The following is a 15,171-nucleotide window of genomic DNA, read 5'->3' as shown; positions in this document are numbered from 1 at the left end:
ACTTAGTTATTGTTGGATTGCTAGGTGGTTCAACTCCTGGGTAGGCAACCTGATATTGTCTTATTGTTTCTGTAATGTTGGTAAAAGCAATAGCCCATGCAAAACACTTTACTTTTTGTTCAAGTTGTTAAAAGTTATTTCTCTAACTTCAATATCTGTAAAACTATAATGGGGGAGGTGAGGTTATGTTTTTATAACACAAGCAATATTCTTCAATCAAACAGCTTTATTGCAACGACGAGCGTTATCAAACAGCTGTTCTTTAAAAGTGCAACGCAGTAATCAAATCAGGTACTACAAGAAATAAATTTTTACAGGAAGCAAAATGGAAAACATTTTCAATATTTCACCATTTTGTTTCTAGAGATGTCAGGGAACTTTAAATTTCACATAATATTTAAAAGTAACTTTATTAATTGTGTTAAGTTTGAAAATGTTCGGTACGTATATAGGCAAATAATATAAAATCTAGCGTTTAAACCTCTTTGTGGGACAACCTATACGTATAAATCTGTCATTATAAAATGCTAATATAAGCTCTTATATTATAAGTTTAATAGCAATGTGATAAATTTGAAAGAAAAATGATATCGAATAACAAAATAAACATTAAGTGATATGGTAATACAACGCAAAGTTTGGAATATATTGATAAAAGCGGTTTTAGAAAGTATAAACAATATGCTAAATAGTATCAACCTTAAAACCATTAATTAAATAAAATCCCTAATGCAATAAGTAATTAAGTACTAGAACTGTACTTCAAGTTTCATATGTCATTTTAAATATACTGAATATCGTCGTATGAAGTCAATTGCAGAAATATTTATTTCTTTAAACAAACCACACCTCAAAATTAAGTTAAGATTAGTGAAATATTTTTGTTTAAATATTCTCAGCCTCATCAGTGTTATAACGTAATGTGAGTATTCTTCCATTAATTTTTAATTTTAAATTTAACCCCTGAGTATCATCATGAGCTTTTCAAAAGAGCCATAGTTAAGTATTTATATTGTTTGGGTAACTGGGATTTTTAATTTTCGTAAGGAGACTATATAGTATTTTCCCACCAACTTAGGACAGCAAATGTTTGAAAATGGTTTCATTTTGTTGTTGAACCATTTGAAACAAACAAAAAAATTTGTTGAACCAGCTGTCCTTTCCACTTAATTATGTAATGATCGTTGTCTCTGACCTTAACTAAATCCCATTTGAATTGGCAGTACAGGGTGATCGGGAGAATATAATACAATTTGTTTTACATAATCTTGATTTACGAACGGCATGAATTATTGGCTGAGCGTTAAAGAAATCTATTACTTCCGAAGCTGGAAATATTTAATTTATGTCTGTATGTATGTCCATTTTCCGCACGTAATCTCGTAAACAAGCTTCATTTCTATATAGGCAACACTGAGTTCGATGCGAGTACATGTCACCACATGATAATTGGCTAATCGTTATTTAAACTGCTCAACCATAATAAATAATTTGGTAAATTAACTGAGTACGATTATATGATATATTATTAATACAACAACAGTGTGCATGTGTCATATGGCAAAATATCGCGAGGGATTTTATCTATAGAGTTTAAATTTCATGCAAATTCATTTCCTTAAAGACAAAAATTAATTGTATGATGATACATGCCTAACCACAACCATAGCTGAAAGTAATTAAAGATAGTAGGCTGACACAAGTTTTTTTGTCTGTATGTGTTTCTTTTCTGTATAATTGTAAGGCTGTCTACATGTCCGCAAGTTATATCAAAAATGAAATGAGCTATAGATTTAAAATTTCGCAACCAACCTCAGCAAAGCGTGTTGCACGACATATGGTGGTGTACCCCAATATGGTTATAGTTCAAGCTATCTAGATTCTATGAAATTATTATCCGTCATTAAAATTGCATAACTGTTCTAAGCCTTTTCCCAAGCTGCGACCTTATGGAAGGTCCTAACGATTCACTTCTTTATGAGCGTTTAAATTTGTAAAAATAATAGCCAAGGAGGTTGGGATTTACAGTTTTTACAACATATCAAACATACGTAGGATAAGAATATTTAAAGGTTACTAAATTGTCGTGTGTAGTAATATATAAAAACGTTAAAAGAGTATCCTTTGGCTGCAGCAAGAATTACTTAATCAAAGCCGATATAATAAGTAGACTCAAGAAATGATTGTCCGCTTCAATTTTGCCAGTGTACATTATACCAAACAATCAAGTTTTGTTAAAGACTGGAATAAAACAATAGGTAATAATTAAGTGACAATGGTGTTTTACTGGAGTCTCGCTCTTAAACAAAGATACCAATGTACTATATACATCTCACCGACGATATTTGATGGGCATGTAAGTCCGCATGAACGTTGAAGTTCCTATGGCAAACGTTGAAGTTTAAACTACCTGTATTCTGTTTTGAAAAATTAAATTTTGACTCATTAAATAAGAAAAAAAACTACTAGTAAACGCTTAAGATTGATTGATGCTTGTGAAGAAAACTAGATATCGAAGTATGACTTTAAAAACTACACTATACTCAATGAACTACCAAATCCTGTTTATCCGTCTGTCTATCCGTTAGTCTCTATAACCAATCATTCTCGAGAAAAATGATTCTATAGAATTGAAAATATGCATGAAGTAATAATATAGCAGGATAATTCGGTAATCTATCGCAGTATTATACGTAGCTTGAAACCCACTTAACACATTCAAGTTTTATTCAAAATTTCCAAAGGAAAATAGTTCATACTATTGAACGGTTAAGAAACATCTAAAGAGACATAAAGTTAATCAGTTTCGATCAGCCATCGTTGAAAATGAAACACCGGTGCCAAACGGGTGTAACCATGAAGAGAGTAAAACCATTTGAAGGTAATCATTATGTTAGCAATATATTGCCATATTAAAAAATTCTTGTAGTCAACCCTTGCATAGAAACATAATTTCTAAAGGATATTGTTGCCTGGATTTAATGTTCAATCAGAGACTAGAGGTTTTATTGTTTGCTTTGCAAGTAATAATAAGAGACTACTGTTTGAAAGTTACCTTTAAACTTACACCATCATTTATATTAATAATAATACCACTAAATTGACGTTTTTAGAATATATTTAGCCATCTGACCAAATTGCATCTGCTACTATTCGTCATCTTATTGTGTTCATAATAAAACCCTGTAATGAAACAGGAACGAAATAAAACAATTAGGAAGTTAATTTTGGAAGACTCGCTGATTGAACATCTCAATTGAAAGTAGATTAAACCATCGACATGATGAGGACAAGGGAGATCAATCAGTGACAAAGACCGAGAGTAATCTGCTCTGACTGAAAGGGCAGCTTTCATTCATTCCACTGTAACACACTTGGGCCAGCATTTAACTAGCCACTTACCTGCCTATTCTCATTATTTGGAAAATTTCAATAGGGTTCATAAAACGATCGTAATATATTACATATTTTAAAAATTCATTGATTGTTTTTCTTCGTTTAACTATACATTTCCATAGTACATAAATGAATTGTGTTAGCTAATAATATGCTAAGTATATAGATTTCGCATTTCCACTAAAATAAACATCTTTGCTGTTTGCTTTTTATTGAGTGTATCAGTATGTGTTACTGCAAATATTTATAATACATAAATATTATATATATTACTATTATTATTATATAATATAATAATAATAATAATACTCTTTATTGCATATTTTTGGTTTTTTTATAGCTCATCACTTACGTTTCAATAATATATTCTACAAGTTAAAAGGTTACAACTGAATTTATCATAATTTATAAATTCACCCTGCATTTATTAGTATTATAAAAATAATTAGCAAGGAACTATTTTCAAGTATTTAAATGAAATTCCATTAATAAATGCCATACAAAATTGTATTATCATTAATAAAAATTGATGAAAGTTTCCGAGCACGAATTATGTTGTTGAAGAAGCTAGACCTAACCACATTATTCAATCATAAATAATTTTATTCAAAGAATAAACTATTATAATCATAATGGAATTACGGTTAAGACCGAAAATACAGTTGAAATTAAATAGAAACAAAACTATCGTGTAAATATTGATATACGAATGAGTAGCTACATAGGGCATTATTTATTCTTTGGTGTTCAAATGGTTTACAGTTGTATTTTTTAGTGGGTTTGAATCACAAAACCATAAATCAACTGCTGGATTTAGGTTTTAAATTCAAACGTTTTACAAACCTTATGTGTTACAAAATGAAGTAAATAGTTAATTAATTAGCAAAAAAATGAGCATAATTTATGATTATATACATTGATTTATTTATTGCAACTACTAACACAACAGGCGAGATATAACATATTACCACCACATAAGGTTATTCTACGTTGTGGCATCAAATAAGTACTGGAACGTTCATTTTAAAACCTCCAGTTGACTGTTATTCATGTGAAATTATACTACAGGACGAATTAGTGTTTGTTGTTCCTGGATGTTTGTAACAGCTACTACGTATTTGTTAGAAACTCTTTCCGGTTTCCACCGTTCGTTGACCACGTTGACTGAGCTACAACTAAATTCAGTTTTGTAGAGTTCAGGAGTGGTTGTATTTATATTACATTATGTTTAATTTTCTAGATTGGCAATGTATTGAACAAAAAGGTATTTCCGGAACCAACTTATTCGTTCGATATCACAAATATTTATAGAAATATCTTCAATCCCAAGTTCGTTATCATAGGTTTTCAAAAAGATATTAGACAGAATAATCAAGAAAAAATATCCTTCAAAAGTTTGATAGTTTGGATGTAAAAAATATTCAGAGTAAAATTGAATCGGTTCTTATTTATCCAGTTTGAATTACAAAATTTAAACATTTACCGGAGGTTCTTTTCAGAATCATGTATCAGATGTATCAAGATTTTAAGAAAAGGAAAGTTTACTGTAATAATAAGGCAATGTATATTACAATCATAAAGATTTTTTAGCGAATAGACCTATTTATGTCATTGTTTTTATACAACAAAGAGTTTGACAAATATTTTTGGTTCAAAGAACGATATAATTATCATATGGATTTTAAAAAAGCTGTTACAAACGCGATTTGTTATGTTGTTGTTGTCTCTGAGAAATTTTTTAGCCTATGATGTGATTAAGAACGATATTAGAGAAATTCAGTAGTTAATGTATGTTCATATTATTCTCTTTCATTCCTTCTAATATTTCAAAAATATACTCTTTCGCCACTGAAAAATCCCGATTTCTCCCGTAATAATCTTTATAATCGTATACCACATAATATCCTAAATAGTTGTACAATAGAATGAAATTATTTCTATTTATCTCTGTTGTAGAAATGTAAAACACAAACATTTGCGCTGAAAAAATTTTATATCTCGGCAGACTTAGTTCCATAATCTCCATTTATTAAAAAAAATCTTTTTGTTTTTTTAAATGGAAGAGTATAATGCCAACTGTTACAAGTGTTCTAAATTGAGGAGAAATTATCGATAAAAGATATTTAGTTTGTAGAGGTTGTAATTTAATTTTGTTAGAAAGACCTTAAACCTAAGAAATTGTCCGAAAAATAAATTAAACACATTTGAATAACCTGCTTACAAAATTGCAATATGGACAAGAAGCAAACAAAATTTGTTACAGAATTTATTAAAAAACAGAATAAAATTTTTTACTTATCTCTTGGAACCATTGACAAAATTATTTTTCCTTTTCAAATAAAGAATACATTAGGTTTGTAGGTAGGTATCGATGCACACCGTTTATTATGAAAAGATATTACCTGTATTTTTTCATTATCTGGATGTTGAATTTGTTTATGATTTTGAAATCCAGAAATCCTCGATGATTTTATAGTACATTTGGAGAAATTAAACGAAGAACCTTTGAAAAGAATGCGGTTTTTTTACTCACATTTCCCCGACTTTCTCGAAGTGAAGTGGGAAGGTTTAGCGAATTTCATTTTTTTTCCGTTCTTTAAATTTTTTCTATTTAAATGGAGTTCTTGAAAGAGTTAAATGATATTGGAGAATGTAAGTTTAAAGAGTATAAGAAGTTAAATGAATTGGAAGAATGGAAGAAACATAGAATCTTGAATTTGGAGAAAATGAAGGATAAAATTCGGGTTTACAATAATTGCCGAGTTGGAGATTGTAAAATGTACACTTGCCGAAACAGATTTTTGACTGTTTTGGATGAAAAAAGATTAAAGAATTAAACAAAAATGAAAAATTACACTTGATTGTTACTGGAAAGAAGACTATAAAGATAAAGAAAATTATAACAATTAAACTTTGTGTAGAATAAAGTCTTAAAAACTCTAAAACTTGCAGTCCCTCCCCCACGTCATAGTACTGTTTGATAACCATAGTTGGTGTCTTTCTTCATAGGAATCACATGGAATATTATCATACAGTAATACCTTTTTGTTTCACACAAATGTGGCTATATTCTATAAGAAAAATTCTATAATGCTCTTTAATGAATTGTGTTGATAAATCTTGTGATACTCACAAAATTCCTAAGAAATTCATCCAATTAAGTCTTGATTATCTTGAAAGAACGTATAATATGGGAAAAATGTCATAAAAAAAAACGATGAAAACTCTCTGTTTTGTTTATTTTTACTTTCTTTTCAATATCTTTCGTAATTATATTAAATATGTAATCACTTACTTTTTTAGTTTTTTGCCGTTAGTAAAACACTCCATTAGACGTTTTTTCTGCAAATGACTTTACAAGTTCTTTGAATTTCTGTATCATTTAACGGAAAGTATCAACTGTTCTTTAAAATGTTTTGGTAAAAAAAATAATTAAATTCGTTGAACTCGTTAAAATTGTCTTTCTTTGTAAGTTTTTTGCAAATGCTAGAAACTGAAGAGAGCTTGGTGAGTTCATGTTGTTTATTTAGTAGAAAAAGTTTTTTTATTAAAGTACAGTATGTTTGGTTTTTAGTAAAAATGTTTTAAATTGATTAAATTTTTATTAAGATAAATCTTTAATTCGTATTTAGCAGATTTGACAAACATTTTTACAAAGCACAGCTTAAGAAAGTAGAAGCTCAGATTCGGTTAATTTTTCATTCCTCAGGAGTAGATCAGTAATGAACCGATCGCTTTTGGAGCACGAACGACTGTAGATTCGGTTAATTTTTCAATTGAGATTTGCTGTAGTTTATTTCTCAGCTTCCTTTATGGTACATTGAACAGTATTTTTTTTTTACATTGCCATTTTCGGTCGGCTCCGAAAGTGCGCCAGGAACCCATATTACTATCTACTTGTATATAACAATTTTCAGTTATTTATTTCTTGTTTCCACATAACGTTTCTACAAAACGTGAGTAGGTATATTGTGGCGTTGCAAAGTGTGGTGAGTACGTGAATTGTCAAAGATATTTAATTACACATGATACTACTAAAACACACACACACACACACACACACACACACACACACACACACACACACACACACACACGTACTCACACTTACATACATATATGTCTATAATTTAACATAAGGTATAATGCGGCGTCGTTAATAATTTACTTTTAGTCAACTCAGATTTATTACGTCATGTAACATAATGGTATTGTTTAAAATAAAACTATGATCACTATCTTCATTTTATCATACCTTCAAATTACGATACATTTGGTCGGTATTATCTTTGGTCGGTTGCTTATATCAAGCGCAGTAAGACATGCTTGACTTTAAATACAGTTTAAGTAAAAGTAAATGCTTCACACACTAGGCTTTGATTGTTTCACAATGGTGGGAACAACAGGATGTGTTATAAACACTTTGCTACCAAGAGACGAGGCACCTGTTGCTGGCTTTTAACACGGAGCTTTTAATGGTGCCGCACTCAGTCTGCTCTTACAAGATCCTTTTCAATAAAGTTATTGAAATCCTGCATATATTAACCCCAAATTAATACATTATGGATAGGAAAATAGGTGTTTTATGAAATAAAACAGTTTAGTAGACATATATTAAAGTATTGTCAGCTTATTGAGTTCAAAAACTAACGCAAAATTGCAATTAAGAATCCGTATAAATACTTCTGAGTTACGAAAATGTTCAGGAAAATTGAGCTTCTGTAGAAACAAACTGAAATTAAAATAAACTTTAACTACTATAAGAATGAAACAATACATAAACTTTCCCTAAAAACTTGATAAACATGGTATTTTTTCACAATTAATTAATATTAAATAGCAAAATCAGAGGATTATCTGTTTCTCATCCATTATATTATTAATAAGTTGTTCCAACATTTAAATAAAGTATCAAATACATGAAAGGAAACTCACCGTGGATCGGTATGTTTCTTAAATTATTTAGGATAATTATTAAACAAAAGTTACTATGTTTTATGCAAACTTAGACACGTCTTAGCGGAATCTTCAAATATTGTGCATATTAACTATCAGTTTATTTTAAAGATATATGTAATACAAACATCCGAATACAAAAACATGTTATGCCATAAGGTATGGTTTAAATAGTGGATTATGTCATCCATGACCGCCAAGTGAGATATCCGGCGGGGCCTCAAGTACTTTTGAGATTTCACTATAAAAACATATTATCCCAAAAAGTATGTTTATGATATTATATGTATATATAATTTATGCTATTTTTATATATATTCTGTTAACTCATAATAGGGACATAAAACCAATAAAGTTAATATAATATTTCCATACAATGTTTTCACGTTTTAACGTGCTTTGTGTGGTGCGGCATCTCGCAATACCGCGCCTGTTTACAGGAAGCGGAGTATGGCAACATTCCCAGGCGGATAAACCAATCACAGACACTTCCGTTCCTGCAGCCACATATCGCTCATGAAATATTCATGGTTCAGTCACCATTCATGTTATAGTTAACGACTATAATAAAACCATATTTTTAACTGAATTAAACATTTTTATCGTTATATTATATGCATGTCAAGAATGTTTCATAATAATTTACATATATTTGAATTGGATGGATAATACTCGTATTAAAGTTATAATACATTTCAGACTTGAGGTTTTTGTTTATACCAGAAAATTTTTAAATTTTAGTATTGGAGTTTATATTTTATTTCATCTAAAAAATATCAGTAAACGAAACAATTTTGATTATAAAGCAACGTAAACGAAACGTGATAAAAGTTTAATAAATGACTATTAGTTATGCAAATAATTTCTAAGATTAATAAAGAATAGATTTAATTTCTACATATATTATATTATAGTAATAATAGATTGTTACGCCAACTATATGCTTACCTAAGTTTTGAGTTCTGAGTCCTTGGTGGTTAATCTGTTTTACCTGCCAAGGACTATAACTTCCCGATTTCAAACATACAATGCAGTTCGGCTGAGATCAAGGGAAACATTGATGCTTGGGAAATTCTCAAGGGCTAGGGTGTCATTTTTATTGACTATATACGAAACATAAATTCAATATAGGAACAAATTTATATCAATAAAAATGGAAAGAGGTTTATGGGACTGATCGACAGAAGTAACTACTTTTATAACGGGCTGTGCTTTCAATTATATGTATATTGAAAAAGTACGTTTGTTGATTATTAAACGGTTATTATTTATATTTTAAAGCAATATGAGACATTAAATTCTCCAACAAGAAAAACTGTTTTCTATAAATTTTATACATACTTTAAATTATTTTTAAATTTTATATATTTAAATGATTACTGACTTCTAAATATTAAAGTACAAGATATTTGTACAAGTGATTTATTATCGTTTGTATTACTGTATATAGTTTGGTCAGTACCATTTTCACTACAATCTCATATTTTCGAAATAATTGCTTCAGTTTCATTGTCATTATATAGTAGTACTTTATACTTTTTTTAACTTTAGTTTCAATTATACCTTGATACTTTGGTTTCAATAGTTAAATTTATCTATTTAAGATTGTTTGAATACGAGTATCTGCTTTAATATTACACTAAAATGACTGGATACTTTTTATATACTTTTCTGTGGCTAATACTTTAATGTCATACATTTATTTTTATAATTTTGTTTTAAAAGGGGGGAAAATAGTTTCCAGTACAGTATAAAATTTCAGAACACAATAAAAACGGAGAAATTTAGATAAATTAACGTATTACTTATTATGTAAATTAAAATTGGATGGTGTTTTCATGGAAAATATTAATGAAATATCAGCTAGACACTGATAATTTATCAAATTAGGGAAATTATGCTTTTATATTTAAATTTATTAATCAACAGTTTATACTCGTGTCTTGCCCATATTTTTAAAATGCCAAAGAAACGCTTAATTAGGTCTAAGGATAGCAGGGTGACTCGATAAAAGAATGCTTAAAAGAAGTGGTTCATATAGCTGTAATTAGTGGTACTTTATGAGCTGCTCTTTCACCTCCCCCCTCGTTTATAACCTTCCCTACTTACCTCCCTACTTGTTAAGTTAGGTTACTATTGACTTAAGGGTTTTAGTAAAAGTAGGTTTCGAATTAATTTAAATAATTCAAAACATGTCTTTATGAAATAGAATAAAAATTATGAATATATATCGATACAAATACTTGCTAATACTAAGTACCACACAATTATTGTTAATAAAAAAGGTAGTCTTTTTATTGCATTATTGAAATTAATAAAAGAATAAATTTCATTTTTCAGTCATTATTTGCCAGTAAGTTATAATTAAATAAACATTGTTTTTTAAGCGAATGATACCTATTCTGAATATAAAATTAAATAAACGTAATAATATTATACTTGTGAAAAAGCGAAGTTATGGTTCGTAGAAAACTTTAAAATATTACAATTTAGATGGTTTGTGTTGGCTTTACGATTCTACATGTTGTGTTTGTTATAATATGTGTTAACTGGAGGTATAAGAAGAAAATAGATAAATTATATATTATATTTGGTGGTTATAATCAAGTGACATGTGTTCCTAATGTATATTATACTGAAATAAGGCAGGGTAGGCTATGTCTATACTTCTCCACAAATGGGCAGTTACTCTAGCCCGCATTTTACGGTAATGTTTATAATATGTACGTTCCATCCGGTTATGAGGCTCACCAGTATTCATCGTTACATTTCTGTGTAGAATATTGCACATATATACATCCATAAATTTCTTTGTTGAATATTGTACATATAATAATTTTAAGACGTAGCTATATAATAGGTTTGTTTTATTTCTCTCGCAGTGAAGCTGTTATATAATAGATATTTTTAATAATTGGAATACAATCATGTATATTATTTATCTGAAGATAGTTACCATTCAATTGGTAGCGAAAAGAGCATTGGTTAATTAATTAAAGCAAATTTTCAGTTTTTAATGACCTGTGCAATCCCAATTACAAAATAAATTTTGACATTGGAAGTGTTATATTATTATCCTAGGTAAAATGTTAGTCCTAAATAATGCATTTGAATGGAAGTTGTATTATCAATAAAATCGATGAATTTGAAATACTGGAACAAAAATTAAAATGACAGGTCAAATAGTTTACTTATTGCGGGTTGAAGAACAAGTCAAAAGGATAACAAAACGACACTTATGTTATAAATAGTTATTGTTTGTTTCTTGTTATTAATAGAAAGGAAAATCTTACAAACGATTTCATAAAAGTGCCTTAAAGTATATATTTCAAAGTAATATAAAAATTGTATTTTCTTGCATGAGAAGAATAAGACAGCTAGCTAAAGAAACGATTTCCCACATTTAATGATTTCTGTGTTATATCACCAAAACCGAGTAACACTCATTGTCAAATGATATCAATGCTAATTTTTTCAAGAATGTTTAATCTTATAAATAAAATTGAATCGTTAATGTGTTGGTAAGCGCTAATCTCAAGAACGACTGGACCAATTCGGTTAATTCTTTTTGTAAAATGTCCATTGAAATCCGAGGAAGGTTTTTATGAAGCAAAATATAAGTAAAGTTACCTGGAATATTTTGACATTCAGAAAAATGTAGTTTTTACTTTTCACAATCCAAATTGAACTGGCACTAAACAGCTGTTCACACCTTCAGTTTTATGTCGACGAATTGGCTGGAACATCTGTTTATATTTAAATTTTAGCAAATTTTAAGTAAACAGTGCTTGATCATTAGTGTAATGCAGATAGTAAATAAAAAGTTAGAATCAAAATTGTACTCCAGATCACGCCAGTGATGAATTTAAACCATCTAATGCATTTTATATTAAACATTGTTATAAAAACAACCTTAACGAACAAAATCATGAATGTTTTAACATACGTTATTTTAAACTGGTGGGCTTCCTTGAAATTGTGATATGGCATTTTAACAGTGGCTTATGGGAAAACAGAGAAATTAATACTAACATGACTCAATGTAACAAAAAACTTTTATTTTGGAATGTTGCGTAACTTTAATAAGGATTTCTCCCTTATACCGAAAGTACATAGGAAATGGGTAGGACTTCTCCCTAGGCCGTAATAGGCTTCTCAGTCCTACTATGTGTATATTTTATTCATTAGGACAAAAAGGCAAACCCAACTATGTCCCTGGAAATATTTGAGACGGAAAGTATATTACAGAAGCCCATAGTAGATGGTTTTGACCAAAGTAGATTTCCAAGAACTGCATAATCAAACTATATAATATTTTGATCGAGGCAATGCGGCAAACTAAATTGTGACATATAATTTAAACGGTCTGCAGTAGGTACTTTTTAATCTAAGTAGGGTTCTTGGCCCTATACGTAAGTATACTTTTTTCTTGCAGGACCAGGTAAACACTAATATGGTACTGGAAATATCTTAGACCTGAAATATGTGATAAAGGCTAGAAATATACGCTTTTTGACCGAAGTAGGTTCCGAGACCTGTGTATTGTATGTTCTTGATCAGGGTAACAATGCAGGCTCAGCTATGACGTTGGAAATATAATTAATTTGAACCATAAGTGCTCTTCCACGTGCAAAACATGATATATTAATTAAATTAAACTCTGATGCTATTTACCATGAACTTAAATAATGTCTCCTTGATGTATGCCTACTCACGTTTTAAAATTTTCATAGGACTCCATCATATTACATCATAAGTGCTTTTACTAAGTAATATAAGGACTTCGATTCTAAAGATTGCGTGCGAAGCCGCGGGTAACAGCTTATATATAAAAATGAGTCGCTAAATGAGTTGCTAAGCGCTTATCTCGAGAATAGCAGGACCGATTCGGTTAATTCTTTTTGCAAAAAAAGAGAAAGATAAGAAAATTTACCTAACATATTGTGGAATTCTGAAATAATGATAGTATTCATGTTTCATAATCCAAATTTAACTAACACTAAACAGCGGCTGACACGTTCAGATGAAATTTGACAGATCTGCTGATACAAACAACCTTAATGAACAAAGCTGTGGATATTTCCACATGATATAATAATTAAGTTAAACTCTGGTACTATTTACCATGAAATTAAATAATATATACCTGATGTATACCTACTTGCGTTTTAAAATTTTTATAGGACTCCTATCATATTATATCATAATTGCTTTTACTAAGTAATATAAGGACTTCGGTTCTAAAGATTGCGTGCGAAGCCGCGGGTAACAGCTAGTAGTCTATATATATTCAAGGGAGAGTAATTGAATATAATTGTTAGATTTATTGTCAAGGAACGGGTTTGAAGATTATTTTGCATAAATTAAAGTAATATAATTTGATAATGATTTATCTATAAAAATTATTTGCTTCCCCTGCACTCGAACTGCATATTATCACTTCGCCACAAATCCCTAACACATTTGTAAGTTAAGGTTTTTCTATTAGGGTCTTTGTTTTGTTTAATACACATATGTTAAAAATAAACAAACTAACATGTTATTAAGCACCTTTCACTATGTACTAAACTTAAAATAAAATAATTTTTAAACGCTATATAAAAACTTATAATAAACATATTAGAGATTAGAACTTTTGATACGACAAAAACAGAACTCTAAATTTAGAGGATAAGAATCGATACTTCCTCTTCAAGTGTGAAATATTTAAGAACATAGCTTTATGCAAGCACAAATAATAGATGATTAAACGTAGTTAAGTATGTACACAGATTTACATGTTCATATCTTACAGATTTGAAGTAAGATTGCAGCGGATATTGAATATTAAAGCTTAAATTTCTTAACCTTATGTTAATTTTACTAATGTTACTACTTCTGATATTAAACTTCATAGATGAAGCTGCAGTCTTTCTTCTTTGCCGTAACGATTTTACTCTGAGATACAAAGTATAAAAAGATTAAATAAATTTTATTAGGATGATGTTATATATCCACAATACTGTAGGTGCGATGTCGTTAGTGCTCTGCGTTAAAAGGAAGAAACAAGCGCCTAATCTCTTTGTGAATACATGTTTGTTATATACTCAAGTCTTCATATTAGCATGGATGGTTGATGAAGGATTACTCAGATTCAGTTATTGCTCGAAGATTTTACATTCTGATGCAATATGTGATATTTTATCCTATTAATGCTAGTATACATAATACGAAATAACTTTTCAAATAAGTGGACATTAATGGTTATTTATTGTTTCATTTACGAAATCGTTCCTATGTAGGGACTAATGACTCACAATTATAACAAAGTTGTCAATATATAAATACAGTTTTTTATGAATATAAAAGTTTAAGTAAACTCTCCATCCTATTACAATATGTTAGTTAACTGGTTGCAATCGGATTTTTATTGAGCATATATGTTTTATTTCTTATTCATAGCACTTTACGCCAAATTACCTGAAAAGGATAATAGACAGTTTTTACCTCTCAATAGGGAATTATATATACATCTAAATATACGTTCAAAAAACTCTTAAATGTAAAATAACAATACATATTTATCATAAGCGTAGATTTCTTTCAGTACTAAAACAGTTTCTTTATGGTTATAATTTTTTTTAAATACACTGCTATGGCAAATAATATGTGAAATACATGATCAAACTTCTAATAACATGCAAAACAGTAGTATTTTACCATGGTAGTTTTCAGTCACTTTAATTGTTTTGAATTATTTTATTTAAATAATTTGCATATTATTTAAAATATTTACCTAAAAGGGTAAAGATATACCCATGACATATAGTAGGCTTTAGG

The sequence above is a fragment of the Homalodisca vitripennis genome, chromosome 3 (genome assembly GCF_021130785.1).
Source record: "Homalodisca vitripennis isolate AUS2020 chromosome 3, UT_GWSS_2.1, whole genome shotgun sequence".
NCBI classification, from domain to species: domain Eukaryota; kingdom Metazoa; phylum Arthropoda; class Insecta; order Hemiptera; family Cicadellidae; genus Homalodisca; species Homalodisca vitripennis.
This window is presented reverse-complemented; position numbering follows the sequence as displayed.